Source organism: Balaenoptera physalus (genome assembly GCF_965194825.1).
Source record: "Balaenoptera physalus genome assembly, chromosome: 14".
In the NCBI taxonomy this organism is placed as follows: domain Eukaryota; kingdom Metazoa; phylum Chordata; class Mammalia; order Artiodactyla; family Balaenopteridae; genus Balaenoptera; species Balaenoptera physalus.
The window spans coordinates 47,988,937-48,006,991 of NC_138893.1; the positions used below are offsets into that span (position 1 = coordinate 47,988,937).

Genomic DNA, 18,055 nt, shown 5'->3' on the forward strand with positions numbered 1-18,055 from the left:
CAGGACATCCAAAGCCGGAGGACTGCATCTTATTTGCAAATTAGTCATTTAAAGGAGCATTTAGAATGCTCAAAGCATTCATTTTAACAATTAAAACAGGCTGTTGGTTGCTGCCCTGGACAGCACATTGATCTCTGAAATTCCTTTTATTTCCTTGTTGGAAGGGGACTGGGATTTGTGCAAATGTCAGCCTCAGGCTACTCTTTCTGTCTTTATCCCCAATAGCTCTGATCTTTGGGTTTCTTTATAGTAGAATAAATGGGCCTGGGCTCAGGTTGGGGAGGAGGTAAACCAAGGAGTCTGGTTCCTGACGGGACAGAGACGTGGGTGCTGGTGGGAGAGCTGTTCCTTTTGTGTTACTGGCTCAGCAAGCATCTTGCCCTGCCATTTCAAGAAAGCTCTTTTTGGAGGACTTGGGTCACCATGTGGTCACCCTCCCCTGGGGACAGATGTCCATTTGCATATCCCAGCACTTATTACGAAGACAGCCTTCCTAAGTTCTTTTCTCGAATGTTGCAGGCTAAGTTTTAGGGGTTCTTGTCTAGTCCTCAGTTAAGGTAGGCACTGCTTTCAACAGATGGCACTCTGTTCTGAGACCCAGGCAGGTGCCGGCTCTGGATTTTAGGTGAAACATCAAACTTAGCTTTGACCAGTGATGTCCAAGATTACAGATGTAGGATGCACTCCTGGTCAGGAGCGCTGCTAAAGCGACCGGGGGCCCGCTGCAGACAGTGTTGAGAGGTGGTTAGTGCTGAGGCTCTGAGTTACAGGCTCTTGTTCAAAGCCTGGCTCAGATACTGACTAGCTATGCAACTTTGGGCAAATTATTTAATCTCCGTGGGCCTCAGTTTCCTCATTTTTGAAGTGAGTATAATAATAGTATCTACTTCATAGAGTTGTCTGGAGAATTAAATGAGATCATACTTGCAAAGCACTTAGCGCAGTTCCTGGCACAAAACAAGCACTCATTAAATGGTAGCTTGGCGTGATTCTGACTAAGAAAGCACTTTTGAAAAGCAGCCATTAATGGTCTGGCAAGAAGGAAGAAAGGTTTGGGGTTTTAAGATTGATAATTATTTGTTCTGTGTGAAAAATACAAAAGAAGTCCTGTCCAATTCCCTCGAAATGATCATTTCCTCCCTTTTTATGGACAGTGTTTTCTGGGACGTCTCCACTTCCCGTGTAAGAATCAATGACATTATGTTTGGGGCCGGGAGTGATGTCACTGAGCAGATGGGGCCAAACAGAGCCCTGAACCCAGGTTGTGGAAAACAGTTAAAGGAGAGAGTATTGTGTGTTATGGAATTGTGGAGCTGGCAGGGACCTGAGGACTCATGAGGCTCCACCCCCTCATTTTTACAGATGAGGAAACTGAGAACCAGATGGGGTAAAGTCACTTGTGACACAGCTAGTCACAGCACCTGGGTCTAACTGGCCTTCTGCCCATGTCGTGGGTTGAGTTCATTGAAATACCGTAAAAGGCTGGTTGGGGTTGACGAGCCCAGATATCTGGTGCTAGCAAGAGGTTCCTGCACATTTGGGGCATCAGTGCATAACATAAGGAGAGGGAGCCAATAATAGAAAGTGTCGGCAGGGCCAACAGGGCAGGAGGAGCATGCTGGGGAGGCTGTGCCTCTGAAGTTTAGGATCGCCTCCTCTCTTGGCCTTTACGTGGCGGACACCACGCACCAGAAGGTCAGGTGTTCTGGGCAAGGTGCGCTGGTGTGGGTAGCTGGCAGGACACACTGCGCCCAAGTCACGTATGTTCTGGAAGCCCTCTACACTGAAGAAGCATGCCTTCTTCCCGCCTCTCCTCCACTGATGGTGAATTCTGAGTCTGCGGTTTGGCAAATTGCAGAGCAGAGCAGCTTTATGGGACGTGCACGTTAGCTGGAGCTAGCTGATGAGAGGCCTGGGGCCCAAGCAGGAGGGGCCCTGCTGGCCCCAGAATGCTGGGAACATACTGCAAAGGTCTTCTCAGGACATCCAGCCAAAGGCATGCTTGTCCCCGTGATGAGGGGGAGCTGCCTGGACACTGAGGGTCTTGTGTTTTGGTCTGTTTATGAGAGGCAGGCAAGTGACCTCCCTCATTTGAGTGGTGCTGTCAGCCCTTGGCTTCCTTCCCCTCTGTCAAGCCCCTGCTTGGGGTGGGTTTGGGGAAGATGGGCAGCTGCTGCTTAGGCCAGGCTCCCTGCATGGAGTTGGGCTCCTCTCTTAGCTTTTATGAGCTGCCCCTGGGGAGACCTTTAGGTAAACTGTCTTTGGCCTCAGACCACTTGTCTTTCAAATGATCCTGATGATGCTGGTTGCAAACTGCAGATACCTTTGAAAACTTTCCATAAGGATGTGAGTTCCAGTTCACATAATCCTTTGTACCCACAAGCATGTGTAGGTGTATGTCAAGTCATTTGGTGTTGGAGAGGAGCTCGTGCATCTAAAACAAACAAGAAATTACTTGTTTGGATTTGGGAGGCGTTGTGCTTTCACAGTCTTTTCCTTTCCTGATTGTTTATTTCAGACAAATACCAGTCATGAATATTCTGATCCTCTACAGGACTCTTCAGGGAATGCAAATAATAGCCAGTGTTAGCAGTTACCATCGATGGTGCCAAATGCTTAACGTGCATGATTTCATGTAATTCCTACAGTTCATCAAATGTCTTTGATTCCTTTATACAGATGGGTGAACTGAGAGGTTAGAGGTTACTCAAGGTCTCCCAGTTAGTACAAGGCAGATCTGGGTCAACTCAGGTCACTTTACCTCCAGAGGAAGCTATGAACCTACAGTGAGGCCCTTCTCTTCCACTGGAGTCTGGTTGGGGAGACCAGGCTCAGGTTTACATGATGAGAGAGCAATGCCACGTGGTATTTGAGGACTGGCTCACTGTGTGGGACGTTCACCTTGTGTCCTGGAGGTGCATGTGTGACGGGTGATGGAGGAGGTCACTGTGAGGCAGGAGGAGTGGAACAAATCCAAGATGATATCTGCTCCCCAGTGATGCTTGAGGTGATAGACGAAGGAGCCACCCTGTAGAAATCATACATTCTCCTGTGTGTTTAGAGCATTGCGGATTTTGGTCTTGGTCCTGGGAGCTACATTTTTAGGAATTGGCCCCAGACCCATTATTTTCTCTGCCCTTCATTTTTCCTTAAGCCCTTAGACTGTGGATCCAGCCCCATGAGAGGAAGGGTGTGCAGCTGCAGTACGGAAAGGATCTTCTCAGGCCAGTCCCACTGTGGAATGAGTGGTGGTGGGCAGATCAGGGTTTGAATCCCACCTCTGACTCTTCCTAGGCGTGCAACCTGCAGCCAGTCACTGTGGGTCTCAGTTTCCTCACCTGTAACCTCGCAGGGATTTGGGGAAATTGATCTGAGATAATTTGGGGCAAAGCTTCTACTTAGTACCTGGCCTCCGTCATGGGTACTCAACATATACTAGCTTCCATGTGGTGCTCCTTATCACCAAAACACTTGAGTACATTTAGGATCTAATAGGTGAAGCTGTGAGAGAAGGAAAGACTAAGGCAAAAAAGGAAGGCCCAGCTGTTCATAGTCTGATGGGAAAGTGGGCTACATGCCTCGTGGAAAACACCCAACATACGAGAGAAACACACAAACAAGGAGCAGCTGTTCAGACCTGGAGAGCTTCCTGGAGCTGCCCTAGTGATGGCTTCCTGGTAGGCTGGGAAGGAGAAGGGAAGGAACATGTGTTGGGGGAGAGGAGTAGAGGGTGCTGCAGGTAAGGGCAAGGTCAAATAGTATCCTAGCCCCAAGGTCAGTGCCACACATGGGTTAGCACTCTTGCCTGCTTTCTTTCTCTCTGTCTCTGTCTGCCTCTCACACGCAAGAACAGTTTCTTCTTCTCCAAGGAGGGAAGTGATCTAGGGGTGATTCACAGGTCTGACAAGGATTCCTGCTTATTGAACAACCGACCACATCCTTCAAGGCTGTTGGAAGAGGAAGCACAGCCAGCCATTTATCATGGCCCTCTTTAGAGCCGAGTGAGGTTTGGGGGGACAAATCAGGATTGGAATCACCATGTGTGGTGGCAGGCAGAGGGGAGGCGAAGGAAGGGAAAAATAAACCTATTTGATGTCATAGGAGACCGGTTCCAGCTCCAGAAATATAAGCGCCAGCTGCTGCATTTTCCAAAGAGATATTCCGAGGCCAGCATGAGTTAATCACCAGTGGAGACAGTGAATTAGAGCAGTGTTGTAAGGACTTCTGACTTGGGGGTTTGCACAGCGGTCCCTGGAAATTGCCTTCTGATTTCCTCAGCCTGAGTCACTGACCAGACTATTTCTTGGCCAGAAAAAGTCTTAACAGGCAACTCTGTTCTCTTTTGCCTCTTTATTAAATAAAATAAAACAAATAATAGAGTTATACATACGGTAGTCACACTTCTTTTGAGTTCTGAGAATCCAGGAAAGGGATCATGGGCTAGGACAGGGAGCCAGGGAGAAGGAAGGACAAGGGGTGTGTGTGGGAAACAAGGTGGAGATACTGGCTTTGGAAAGAGGTTCTGAGCCGGGGCCAGAGGTGCTCTCTGCCATGGCCGTTGCCAAAAATAATGGAAGAGTCCAGGAGAGTGATGAGCGTTTGAAGCGGCGATTCCCAGAGCTGTGAGTGACTTCTTGCCCGGGCCGGGCTGCTGCTACCTGTAGTGGAGTCAGGGTGGGGAGGGGGGCCTGGGGGAGGGGGAGGGGGGATGGGGAGGGGGGGACGGTGAGCCACAAGAAAACCCCTCTCGTGCCCCCGAGTAACCTCCAGGCAGGTCACAATCAGCAGCAGGTGCTGAGCAGAGTCCAGCGAGGATGTCGAGGTTCAGGGAGAAGGGGAAGAACCCATCTGTGAGTACCCACTGCGTGCCAGGCAGTGCAGAAGAGACCCTTCAGAGGAGATTTTACTTAAGCGTCATAGCAATCCCATGAAGTAGGTAGGTGTTTTTATCCCCACTTTACAGGTGTGGAAATTGAGGCCCAGAGAGTTTATGTGACTCTCACTCAGAGTAATTCAGCGGCAAGGCTGGGATTCTTACCCTGGCCTCTGACACCCAAGCCTGTGAGCTTGTCACTTTCTTCCCCATTAGAGCTGGGTCAGTGAGAGAGGGGCATGAAAATAACTGAGGAGCCCGGGCAGCACCTCCTGAGAGGATGACGTGTATCTGGAAGGCTGTGTTGTTGGAGAGACCCTGGGCTCTGGTATCCCTGGGCCAGAATCCTGTCTCTACCACTTACTACGTGGGACCCGGTGCAAGTTACTTCTCTCTCTGTGCCTCAGTATCCTCGTTTGCTAAAAACAAACAAAACAAAATGAGGGGAAAATAGGACCTAGCTCAAAGGGTTGTGCCCAAGGGTAAATGAGTTAATAAATGTCAAGACCTTAGAACAGTACCTGGCACATATTAGGTGCAACATAGGGATTCGTTCTAATACTGATTAAGTCCTAAAGCTTCAGAAGGGGGAGCTCTCTGTGAACTGGAGTTTTCAGGGAAGACTGGCTGGTGAAGGCAGGCTTCATGCTAGGCCTTGAGGAGTAATTAGGATTTGGATGGGAAAGAGTAGGATTTAGGTGGGAAAAAGAGGAGAAGGGCATTCCAAGAAAGGGAAAAGCAAAGGTGCCGGAGGCGGGACGTGCAAAGAAAACGCAGACAAAACCCAGGTGGGGCAGAAGGATGGGGAGGAAGGGTGGGCCGGCTTCTGAGGGTCTCACATGCCAGCCGAGGGAATTCAGAGTTTATTGTTACACCTCCACACCTTCTGCTCCTGCCAAGGATCGCAGGGGAAGGGGGGCTGCTTGTCACTGTGGGTCCCTTCTGGTGGGCCCCAGAGCTGGCTCTAGGATTGTTGTTGCAGCCGTGATGGGAACAGAGCTACATGGAACCGTTTCTGTAGCTCTGCGTTGGGGACTCTTTTTTTTTTTTTTTTAACATCTTTATTGGAGTATAATTGCTTTACAATGGTGTGTTAGTTTCTGCTTTATAACAAAGTGAATCAGTTATACATATACATATGTTCCCATATCTCTTCCCTCTTGCGTCTCCCTCCCTCCCACCCTCCCTATCCCACCCCTCTAGGTGGTCACAAAGCCCATTTGCATTGGGTACTCTTTAGCTGCAGGCCGAGCCCAGCCCCTCTCTGTTTATAGCTCTTACTCCGAGGGGTCAGGCTACCTCATAAAAGTTGATTGCACCCCAGAGGTCTTGGGGAGGGAGGGTGGAGGAGGGGGAGGGGAATGGCAAGGAGTGAGGCGTCAGCTGCTTTGGGCCGCATCCGTGGAGGGCCCCACCGGCAGGGCCTGAGGTCACGGTGCAGTCATTTCCATCTCCAACCACAGCGCTGCCGCTGAAGCACCCCAGTGGCAAGAGAGAGGAGACCCCGTCCTTGGAGGGTCTGGAGGCTAATACCAAACAGCTTGCTGGGAGCCCCGGATGAAGTCTCAGTGTTACTGAAACTTTCAGGCCAACGTTGTCTTCTATTTCAGCATCTCTCTGAACCTGTTTTAGTTATAAAGACAGTGCTTCAAACTACCTCTTCATTTATTTAACCCTCACCCCGCTGCCAGGTATTCCAGTAAGCCTGATTCTTTAGGGGAAATGTAATAATAAAAATAACAGCTAACAGTTCTGAATGCTTTCTACGTGCTGAGTTTTACACGGAAACTCTCAAAGCAGCCCGCCGAAGCGTGTAGTTACCGCTGGCATCCATGTCGTGCACGCGAGGACACTGAGGCCCAGAGAGCTTAAGGGAGTTGCCAGACACCACACAGCTAAGAAGCTGCGTGTGGAGAGGTGCCTGCAATGACCCAGGCCTGCTGACTCCAAAGCTGGCCTTGTCCCCATAGAAGCCTCGCAGCCAGCCCTCCATCACATGCCACACCTGGGGAGACTGGGCCCCAAGAAGATTCCACCTGAGGCCTGGCTGGTTGGCTTCTCAAGATGTGAGACCTTCCACATGTCACCTTCCCCACTTGATCTCCATTTGCCCATCTAGTAAATGGGCTGACTGCTTCCTTTCTGCCTTGTAGAGGGGAGGGTGGATAGGAAAGCTGCTTTGGAAAACGCTGAGCCCAGAGAAAATAGCTATGTGAAGGGGTCCTAGATCCCTCAATCTGGTTTCTTAATCGTTTGTGAAGGGGATGCTTTACAAAAAGAAGCTTTTCCTGATGCCAGGGAATTTTTAGACAAGGTTTCCTTGCCATACTACCTCCCCTGAGAAGCCTATAGCCAGGGTTGACTCAGGACCACTTTAGGCCCCCAGTGAAGATGTTTTCTAGAAAACCACCTCTGGGAACTACGCTTTGCTTCATTCCAAGCCGATCACTTTTTTTTTTTTTTTTTTTTCGATCACTTTTGTGAATGGAAGAGACAGAGCTATTTCCAGTCCCATCTCTCCCGGCTGTTACCTGAGGGGAGGAAGTGACATCCAGGGGGCTGAGCTAGCAAAGGGGAAACAGCTGTGCTTTCTGCCCCTCCCTCGGCTGCTTTCTCTGGCCCTTTGCTGTCATTTCCCTTTGCCTGTGAGGAAGCCACCCTCCCTAGGCCTGGGTGGAGGCGCGCGGTAGGGTTGGGGCAGGATTCCTTCCTCTGTGTGTGTCAGTGCAGCATAAATTATGCAGTGGGACGTTTTGGGCCCTCCGGTCTGTCTCTGGACTCCCTGGAGTGTGAACCAGACCTGACAGAAATTGATCACTCAGGGAGTGGGAGTGGGGTGCTGCCCAATGCTGATAGTGAACTTGCAGGGTCAGGGATGGTGTGGGTGTGGGCCAGTCTGTATTTCTGCCTATCACTGCGTGGTCCCCAGTAGAGAGCCCTGGCTGTTTTCCTTTTTCCAGGACTATTCTCACTCAGTAACAAAGGAGACCTTGACCTCTATTACATGGGCACCATCATCATAACAGCTACCATGTATTGAATGCCTATTTTGTGCCAGGCACTGCCAGGCCTCTTGCTTATAATCTCTGGTCCTGACACAGCCCTGAAGGTGTGCATTTTTAACCCCATTTTACGCATATGGAGACTGAGGTTCAGAAAGTTGAGGTTGCATTGTTAGTCAAGCACAAAACCAGGTGTGTTTGGGCCTCTACCCCCAGGCGGTGCCTGTTTCACACTGTCACTGTGACTTGCACATTGGTCCCTCTCCTGGGCTGCCCCAGGTTGGGGGTTGGGGAGCTTCTGCCGGCCCAGCGCATTGTCCTCCTGGGGAATAGTGTTCTTTGTGGAGAGAGCCTGCCTTGCTGGCTTTGCCCACCTAAGGGTTCTGAGCATGAAGGGATTGTCTCTGCTGTTTGAAGCGGCTGCTTTGTAAACTCTTTCATGGTAGGCCCCATTCTGACCCAGCTTTATTCCGTTTCCTGATGGCCCAGACCCAAAGGGCTATTTTAAGGGCCTTGCCTGTGTGGGAGAATTTCTCTTTGTAGCAACAGAGAGGGAGGCCTGGCTGGCCTGGCATGGTGCTGGCAGTGGGGCTCCGAGAGAGCGAAACTCTTTCCTGAATTCTGCCTCCTGGGCAGAATTCATCGGGCTCTCAGCACAGGGCCTGGCACCCGGAAGGGACACGGTCACTTGTCAGTGAGGGTAGGGCTTCCAGAGGTGGCTGCCCAGGGATTTCTGCTGGTCTGAGCCCCGGTGGCTTGGCAAACTGATCCTTCTCTCGCAGAGTTAAGGCCTGTAATAGGACAATGTCTGGACTTTGGTTTCAAGCCGGGGTTAATTATTTACTTTAGTCATCACTCGTTAGCAGCTGGAGAAAAGCAGCCTCATTTTCCCCATGATTGCTGGATGTGGCAGCTCCTGGGCAGGGATAGTGGGGAAGTTGAGTCAGAGAATGTGTGAGTGGAGCCCTTCTAGGTGCAGGCACGGGGCTAGGGCTTCTCATCCACCGTCTTCTTTAATCCCCACTGCCACCCTGAGCATCACCCCTGTTGCACAGCCAAAGAAGCAGGGGCTCAGGGAGGCGCAGCGTCTTGCCCCGTGTCACATGGCCATGAACGGTGAAAGCCAGGGTTTGAACCCAGATCTCTGCAGTGATGAAAGCCCATGATGGTTCCACTGTGGTCCCTGCAGATTTGATGGATTGCCCACCCCACAAAGGTTAGGTTGCTAGGTAGGAGTACTTCTCTTTCTTCCCTGCCCTCAGCTGGAGGCATCCACACATATCAAAACTAGCTGCACTGGGTTTTTCTCTACACCCTCTGCCCTCCCTCAGACTCTGGTCTCCGCGGCTGTATTTCTCCCTCTGCTGCACTGCGCCCATGGGAGTCTCGTCCCTGATCTGTGGCTGTGCTAGGGTATGGAACGCTGAGAGCACTGCCCTGGGCTTAAGAAAGGAAGTCAGCCCAAAGGGCATATGCACAGTGGGCCTTCCCTTGGAAGGCTGGGGCCCTGCAGCTTTATAGTGGCTTTGTCGCCCGAGAGCTTCCCGAGAGGCTGGGAGACTAGGAAGCACATCACGTGGGTCCCTGATGAAACTTCAAGGGTCTGGATTAAACCCTGGTCATCTGCCCACTCTGACCTTCCCCCAGAGCCCCTCCATTAACATGTGATGTGGTTGGAGCTGGTATTTGGGATCAGATAACAAACCTCTTGCTACCTAGAACGGACCCCTAGCAAGGTCTGGCCTCTATTTTGGGATTCAAATTTTTATTCCCCTTGAACTCGTGTCCAGAGGCGCTTTTAAAAGCCTGGCCCTTCAGAAGCTCCAGCTGCTGAGGGTTCTACATCCTGCCCTCAAGGATGGCGGCTAGCATGGCACTAGCCATGGTTGGGAGCAGGGAGCAGTTTATTTCCCAGGCACTTTCAGCCTGCTGCTTGCTCAGGCTAAACTAGGCTCTGGCAACTGGAGCTAGCCCCAGAGAGGGCCTCAGGTGGCAGCAGTTGGAAGCTGAGGGCAAGAGGATGGGGGCAGAGCACCGACTCCCCTGATACATGGGCCCAGGCTCTGAAGCCCTTACTACCTTGTTTCACTTGTTCAAGTTTCTTCCCTGCCATGGGCCTCAACTTTCTAATCTGTCAAATGAGAATAATAGTAGTAATAATAACAACACTTAGCCCATTTGGTTGTTACTCTGCATAGTGCTGGGGACATGACTGTTGTTCAATAGATGGCAGCTGTTGTTATTATTACCTTGGTCATCCTTCATGGTTTTGCTTAGTTTCTGCCACCTCCCAGAAGCTTCCAAGACTTCTCATCTTACAATGTTTTCTGTCCGTGAATTTTTGCAAAGTTTATTGTTTTAACCTCTCCTGTAACTCTTACCAAGAATGGCCTTGGGTTGCTCAGTTTGGGGCAAGCCTATGTATGTCTCCTGTGCCTGATTGATGGAAAAACCCATTGTGGGGTGGACCTTAATCTGATGCTTATTTGTATTCATTCATTCATTCATTCATTCAATCAATCAATCAACATTTGAATGTTTACTATGTGCCAGGCACTGGGAACACAGCAGGACAGATAAAAATCCCTGCCCTTTTGGAGCTCACATTCTGATAGGGGGAGGGAAATAATAAACAAAACTGGTGAAATACGTAGTGCGCTAGATGGGGGATAAATGCTGTAGAGAAAACTAAGCAAGGTGAGGGAGACAGGGAATGGCAGTGGTGATGGGAGTTGCTGTGCTATTTTATAGAGTGTGGCCAGGGACAGCTCCCCTGTATAGTGACTTTTAAGTAAGATCTGAAGGAGGAGAGGGAGTGAGGCCTGTGGATATTTGGAGCAAAAATGGTTGAGAGAGAGGGAACAGCAAGTGCTAAGGCCCTGAGGTAGGACTATGCCTAGCCTTTTCAGAGAAGAGCAAGAGGCTGGTGTGGCCCAGTGGCATGAGCAAGAGGGAGAGCAGTGGGCAGTGAGGTCAGACAGCTGAAGAGCCCAAATTGTGCCTGTATCCCTCCCAGCACCAAGCCGGGGGCTCTGCTCGGCAATGAGGCATCCTCTTGACTTGCTGAAGCCAGAAACTGATCAAAACACGGCTGGAGAGGTCGCTCTGGGGACTGTTTGGGGTTTGACCCTGACCCCCCAAGAGGGATTCTGCGGGGAAATACAACCTCCATCAGCAACGTCTTGGATAGCAACTCAGAACCCCGAAGGTAGTGCACGTCTTAGGGAGTTTCACTAACTGAACATTAGTTTTGTACCTACTGTGTGCAAGGCACCATGCTGAAAGCAGTCCCTCCAGCTGGGAGCTAGAGGCTGGGGAGCTCCTGCAAAGGCAGCAGCCTCCACATCCTTTCATCTTTAAACTCCCTCCCTCATGCTAGCTGACAGTCTGGATCACAGCAGGTCCTTGAGCAGTGAAATAAATCTGTAGACGAAGGCTTTATCCTATTAAACCCCCTTCCTCCTACCCCACTCCTATTTTTTAAAGAACCACAGCTTTTAACTTACAATTGTGGCAATCGGTCATTTGAAATGTAGAATGTATATTCCTATCGATATAATACTGTAAATGGTGGTAAGATTCTCAGGTCATTCCACCAAAACCTTACTCATCCATGGAGTAGATGGAATCATAGCACCAAGAACCAGATGTCTCTAGTTCACCTATATCACGGGCCAGCCTGGGAACTTAAATTCCATGTGTAGTAGCCAGGGGAACTGTCCTCCAGTGTCCATAGTGAGAAGGAAAGTTCCAGGCTAACTGATGATGGTAATGATGATGATGATAGTAATAATATTAGGAGCACGAATTATGTGCCAGCCATTCTTCTAAGTGCTTTACTCTTTACAGCAGCCTGATGAGAAGAGCACTCTTATGGTCCTTACTTTATTGATGAGAGAACAGAAACACAGGTTAATTTACCAATGGTCATAAGCGAGGAGGAGGCAGGGCTGGGGTTCAGAGCCAGGCAATGGGGCTCCGAAGTCCTTCGGGAAACCTCTTATGTCCTGGCCTTCTGGGGAGTCCCGCCAGCGAGGCTGCCACAGCCTAGCCTGGCCATCCACAGACCTTAGTTAACAAGTGTCAGAGTTGGGAACCGAAGCCACTGGTGGCAGGCAGGAGCGGCCCCTCTTTGTTCCTGAGACAGGAAAAGCCATTTGTTCCTGGAGCCTGACACTGCAGGGGGTGGGTTTGCTGGGCATGGTCGTCTTCCTGGGCCATTTACAAGTCCAGCACTTGGGGCTGGGGTGGGGAGCACTGTATCTGTTGGTGGAGAGGCCAGATTAGAGCGTCTGGCAAGATGTTTCTGACACCTAGGCCATTCAGCTCAGCCAAGCTCAGCAGGTGACCAGGGATGTTGCTTTAGCTGGGAGGGGGCACCCTCCCCATTCTGCCCTGTTCAGTTTATTGTTAGAATGAGCTGGGCCTTAAGCAGTCCTTCCTCTCTCCCTGGGCCCCAAAATAAACAGCAGCTGTTGGCTGCATCGTCTCTGTCAGCTGCCAGTCTGTCAACAGCCCCTAGCTCTCGTTTGCTCCCCTCTTTGGGTTTAATGCCATGGGGCATTGGGGACCCTACAGAGCCTGCCTTGCTGGCCAGCTGGTGTGCCCTGGCATGCCCTCTCCCAGGCAGTGCTGGCCTGTTGGCCGCACACTGGCATTGTCCCCTCGTGCCCTGCAGGGAGGCAGGTCCTCATGGTGGTCACAAACTCAGGCTCCAGAGTCTGACATCGGTTCTGCTCCTGGCTCTGCCATTTAGCTGGTGACCTTGGGCAGGTAGCCTCACTCTGAGCCTGTTTCCTTCTCTGTAAAATCCGGTCATGGGTTCTAGATCCTGGTATCCTGTGAGGATTGAGACCAGTGCTATCAAGGCAGTGCTGTCTGGCTTCTGCCGCTGAAGCCAGACTGGCTGATCTGACCCTCGCTTTGGCACTCAGGAGCTTTGTGCCCTCAGGGCAGGTGCTGGAGTTCTCCTCACCTAGGTTTTCTCATCTGTACAACGTGGATAATAAAAGCATCTTCCAGGCTGGTGGTGAGGATTAAATGAGCTGTGCCAAGCACAGAGTAGGAGCTCAATGAATGGAATAACATGTGCTCCCTTTGACAGATAAGGCAGCATCCCCTAAAAGAGTTGTCCACAGGCGCACATCCGAGTGCTAACAGGATTACTCCTCCCCTAACCGTTGTATCTGCGTGGCTGTGCCAATTTGTTGGCTTTGTTTCTACCCTGCGTTCAGAACTTCCACTTGAGGGGCTGGGGGTTGGGGGCGGTGCGGTAGAACTGATTATAAAAGCAGGACGGAGGCATGAGAAAGGAGAGCTGGGATTTCTGTTCTACTTGGCAGTGGTTCTGCTGATGTAACATAAGAAATGGGAAGAAGACCGGGTCCGAGACCATGGACTGCCTTCAGCTGCTGGGCAGATGCCCCGTGGTGTTGACCAGTTTTCTCTGCTGACGTGTGAGCCCCAAGATGTTCTTTCATGTGATCTCCACAACCTCCCCGTGGGCCAGCCTGCCTTGGCTCCGTACTCTGGGAAACTCTTGTGTTCTTTGGCTGTTCCTTGCAATTACCGTCCCTTGTGGAAAGCTTGTACTGGGAACCCCCATTAGAGCATCCAGACCCAAAAGTCATCATTCTCAAAAAGAAAAAAAAGGCACTTGACCCCAATTGTGTTGCGCTTCAGTGCTACGTGCCGCTGTGGGCACACCAACCCCCCAGTAAAGAGACCCTCACTCAGCAGGGAGCATTTGCACTGTCTCCCCAGGAGCCTGGTCCTTAAAGAGGTGGCTGGGCCGGCTGTCTTGTCTCCTCCATGCTGCTCTTGCCAGTTCTCGTCCCAGGAGAGAGGTCAATGGCAATTCCATTCCCAACATTCAGGGATGACCCTTTCTGATAGACTGGTGAGGAGAATGAGTCTGCACTTTCGAGAGGAATGTGGCAAAGTAGTTTAGAGCAGGGGCTCTGGAACCAGATTGCCTAAATCCAAGTTTCTCCTCTCCCTTTTATTTCTGTGTGACCTTGGGCAAGTCACTTAACCTCTCTGTGCTTCAGTTTCCTGTTCTGTAAAATGGGGATAATAATAGTACCTTCCTCATAGGATTGTTGGGAGGATTAAATGAGATAATGATGATAAAAGCACTTATAACAGTGCCTGGGGCAGAGTTAGTGCTACCTAAGGGTTACTGTTGTTATCTGAGCTGGCAGGGCAGGTGCAGTCTGCTTCGTATCAGCCCAGGCCTGATGGATATATATATATAGAAGCCTTGAGAAGATGCCTGGGGTTTGTGACAGAGGCATCTGGGATGGAGCTTATGGCATGTTCTAGAGGAAGGGGGTGTAAAGATTCAGACAAGTGTTCCAAAGCTGACTCCACCATTTCCTAGCTGAGTGCCGCCAGCGAGTTGCTCACCTCTCTCAGCTCAGTTTCCTCAGCTGACTGTGCCCACGCCTTCCTCGTAGGGTCATTGTAAGAACCCAAGACAGGGTAAAGCATCTAGTAGGCACTCTCCTTTCCTTTAAATGGTGGCCATTTAAACAGCCTTGTGGTTTTGCAAGGGGACCAAGGGGATGGTCAGTGGGCTCCAGCCTGACCTTTCTGGCTGGGAGCCTTGAACTGCACTCTTTCCACACCTCTCGCCTCATGAGCAGCCTCTGGGTGTTTATTGCAGCAGGGCTGCGCATGCAGAAGGTGACGGTGCCTCCTGCCGGTACTATCAGTATCCCAGGTTGTCAAGCTCCTCACAAACAGTCTTGCTGCCTCTGAGGGACCTGCTAGGAAGGGCTGTAGGTCTCCTGTTTCACAGACAGGAAAGGCTCAGAGAGGCACATGACTCCCGTGATTGTGGAGGACACTGTTGATGCCCCGCCCCATACGCCCTGGGCTCACCTGAGTTCACCTGCAGCGGTTTCCAGCGTGCTGGCAGCTCCCCTCCTCGAGCTTTCCCCACTGTCGCCTCTCCCCACCTCACTTCTCTGGGCGAGGGCTCCCTCCAGCAAGGGCACCACGGGAACTTGCTCTACCCAAGCAGGTGCAGCTGAGGAAGGCCAGGGGAGGGGGCGGAGGCGAGTTGTCATTCCGTCATCATATCATCCCAGGGAGTTGATATCTCAGCCGCCTGCTCTCCACTGGGACAATTCGGAGGCGATTTCCAGCCAGAACCTCAGAGGATCCCCAGCAGGACTGAGCTCCAGTGCCCACAGCAGTAAATTGGCCATTAAGTACCCTTTATCGGCCTTTATCCTTTCCTGGTCTCGCTCTCCATACTTACTCACTTGGGATTCCGGGAATCATCTGCCTAATAAACAGCCTGTACCCAAGGCCTTGTCTCAGGGTCTGCTTTGGAATGAACCCAAACTATGATAGCAAACTCCTCCTTCTAGCAACTGGTGGAGCGAAGACTGAGAACCTCTGTCCGTGACTCAGTTCCCCAGGCCGTGCTGTCTTTCTGGAGGTTCCTGGGGTTCTTGTTATAGAGGAGTCAGGATCCTTGTTTGATACAGGTTTTTTTAAGCTAATAAGAGGCAGTGAGTCATTGTGGACAGGGCTGAAGAATACTTGATCAATACAGCAGCTTCTGGGGGCCTCATCAGAGAAGGAGACCAGTCAATGCAAACATGACCGAGAGAAGCTGGGCCTTGGACACGTGGGAATCTGACCTTGTATAAACTTGCCTCAGAAAAGAAATAAACAAACAAGGGACTTTTGGATAAATAGAAATCTAGTATCTTTATCCATCATAGGTCAGGCTGGGAGGAGCAGTGCAAGTGTCTGAGGAAATGAGGTCGGGGGCTGCTGGCCTCTGTGCCCAGGTACAAGGTGACATAATGTGAGCAAGACACTCTGTCATTTGTATCTGCTGTAATCTGGCTAGTTGGCGGGGAGTTAGGCATTACGAACATTAAAGCTTTTTGTGATAGTGTTTGAAATTGTGGGGAGACTGGGTGTCCTTACAGAGGGTGAAAGCATCTTTAAGAAAATAGAAAAAAGGAGGAGAGAGTGTGTGTGTGTGTGTGTGTGTGTGTGTGTTTGAGTGTGGAATGCATGTGTATTTGGAGGTGTGTAATGTCTGTGTGTGTGTTTGGGTGTGGTGTGTTATGGGGGTGTATTTGGGGATATCTTGTGGGTGTGTTGCAGGGTGTTTGGGATTATGTCTGGGTGGTATATTAGTATATGTCTGTTTGGGAGTGTGTGTGCATTTTGTGTGTGGTATGTTTGTGTGTGTGTGTGTGTGTGTGTGTGTGTGTGTAGTACAAGCTGTTGGGTCATTGTCCATCAGGCATATTCCTGGGGCCATCTTTTATCCTTGAGAACTCCTTGCAGTCAGGCTAGAGGGTCCCAAAATACTTAGATTTTAGTATAAAATGGAATCATAGACCCTCACATATACTTACCCTAACTACCTTTTCTCCTTTTCTCCAGTGCCTCTTCTGAGTCAGGCAGGTTTACACAGACCTCATTTCACTCTCACAAAAGAAAGATGGTATTACTCCCGTTGTTATAGGCAAGGAAACTGGGAATTGGGAAGGTTAAGTCACTCACTCAAGGTGACACAGCTAGTAAGTAGCAGAACTGGGATCTGACCGACCTCTGAACTTCCACCCCCCTGCCCCCTCCACCCATGTGGGGTGAGCTGGTGGGCGGGATTCTGCCGTGACTTTGCACGTGCAGAAAGGGCCCTCTTCTCCATCCAGGGCACTTGCTCTAGAAACATGACTTCTAGCTTCAGAGGAGGCCCCGGAAGAAGACTTGCGGGAGCAGGAAGGCTGTGAGGCAGGGCTGTGTGAACTAGGCTGGTGTAGACGTGCCAGAGGACCTGATCCCAGGAAAGAGTTGTGACCCAGAGCAGGGGGGAGATGGAGGAGAGACTCTAGAAGCAACGGGGGAATTGAGAAGGGAAGCTAGAAGAGGCCTTGAGTTCCTCCCCAGGGCCTCAAGGAGAGGGTATGTACACATTTTTGCTGGGTAAGGAATCTTATGCCTGGTTTTATCCTCAAAGAGCAAACGTCCATCTCCTGTTTTACTGTGAGCCGGTTACGTGTCCAGGTGTGCGGGGCTGGGGCAATGCGGACCTGTCCGTGTTATCTGTTATGTGACCTAACCCCTAATAAGGGGACGCACAGAGAAACAGGCCTTCCCTACCTGGATTCCTGGAAGGAAGAGAGGGTGGCCATTTCGTCAGTGTGCGTTCTTGGCAGACAGAGGCAGTGGGGCCCCTGGGCTTGCCTGGCTGCTCCCGCCCACAGGAGCTCACATCAGACAGTAGGGAATCCCATGGAAGCTTCGGTCCCAGATGTGAGTCTGGGTGGGGCATTTGGGACTTATTCATGGGGTTCAGATACCCTTGGGTTCCCAGAGCTGCTGGGAGAGGGCCCCCTGGTACCCAGCCAGCTCAGTGACTCCAAACAACTCCTCAGGAGCAGACAGTTCCTGCCACTGTCCCTGAGAACCTTAAAGGACCACCTCTGCCCCACCCACATCCCCCGAACATCAGCCAGGATGAACCCAGGGAAGCAGGTGCATTCACGCAAGGCAGCCTGAGCAGCCCAAATTTTCAAAAGCCATCCTCTAATAAGTTCCCAGCCCCAATGCTATTAATATTAGGCGTTAACCTAATACAGTGTTAACCCTGTGGACTTGTTTGGCTCTCTGCTGACGTGGATTAGGATGGGTTAGAGTGCAGCGGTTACAGGCGAGGCCGAGTCCCTCACAAGCCACGTGACTTTGGGCAAATTATTTAATCTCCCCGAGCCTCAGTTTCCTTATCTGTAAAATAGGGATAATAAAAGTACCACGAACTCATAGAGCTGGTGGCTGGCATCGAAGCATTATGAATGATAAAAATATAGGAACCAGCGGGAGCTGGGCATCCTCATGTAGCTCCCCGCGTTAAGGCAGTAGAGAGCCCACATTGATGCTCTTAGCCCCCCTCCCTTTTTGGGAACAGCTTTATTGAGATATAATTCTCATACCATACAACCAACCCATTTAAAGTATACCTTTTAGTATATTCATAGAATTGTGCAACCACTACCACAGTCAATTTTAGAACATTTTTATTACCCCAAGAAGCAAGTATGCTTTAGCCATCACTTCCAACCTCCCTACCCACACCCCCACTGGTCCCAAGCCCTTAGAAACCACTAATTTTCTTTCTATCCTTATGGATTTGCCTATTCTGAAC

The 18,055-nt window shown here is 50.7% G+C and overlaps 1 protein-coding gene across 6 annotated transcripts in view; it reads left to right on the forward strand.

Annotated features, from left to right (window-relative positions):
- SH3PXD2A (SH3 and PX domains 2A) overlaps positions 1–18,055 on the forward strand; it is a 240,859-nt gene that overhangs the window by 1,054 nt on the left and 221,750 nt on the right. The window lies entirely within an intron of this gene.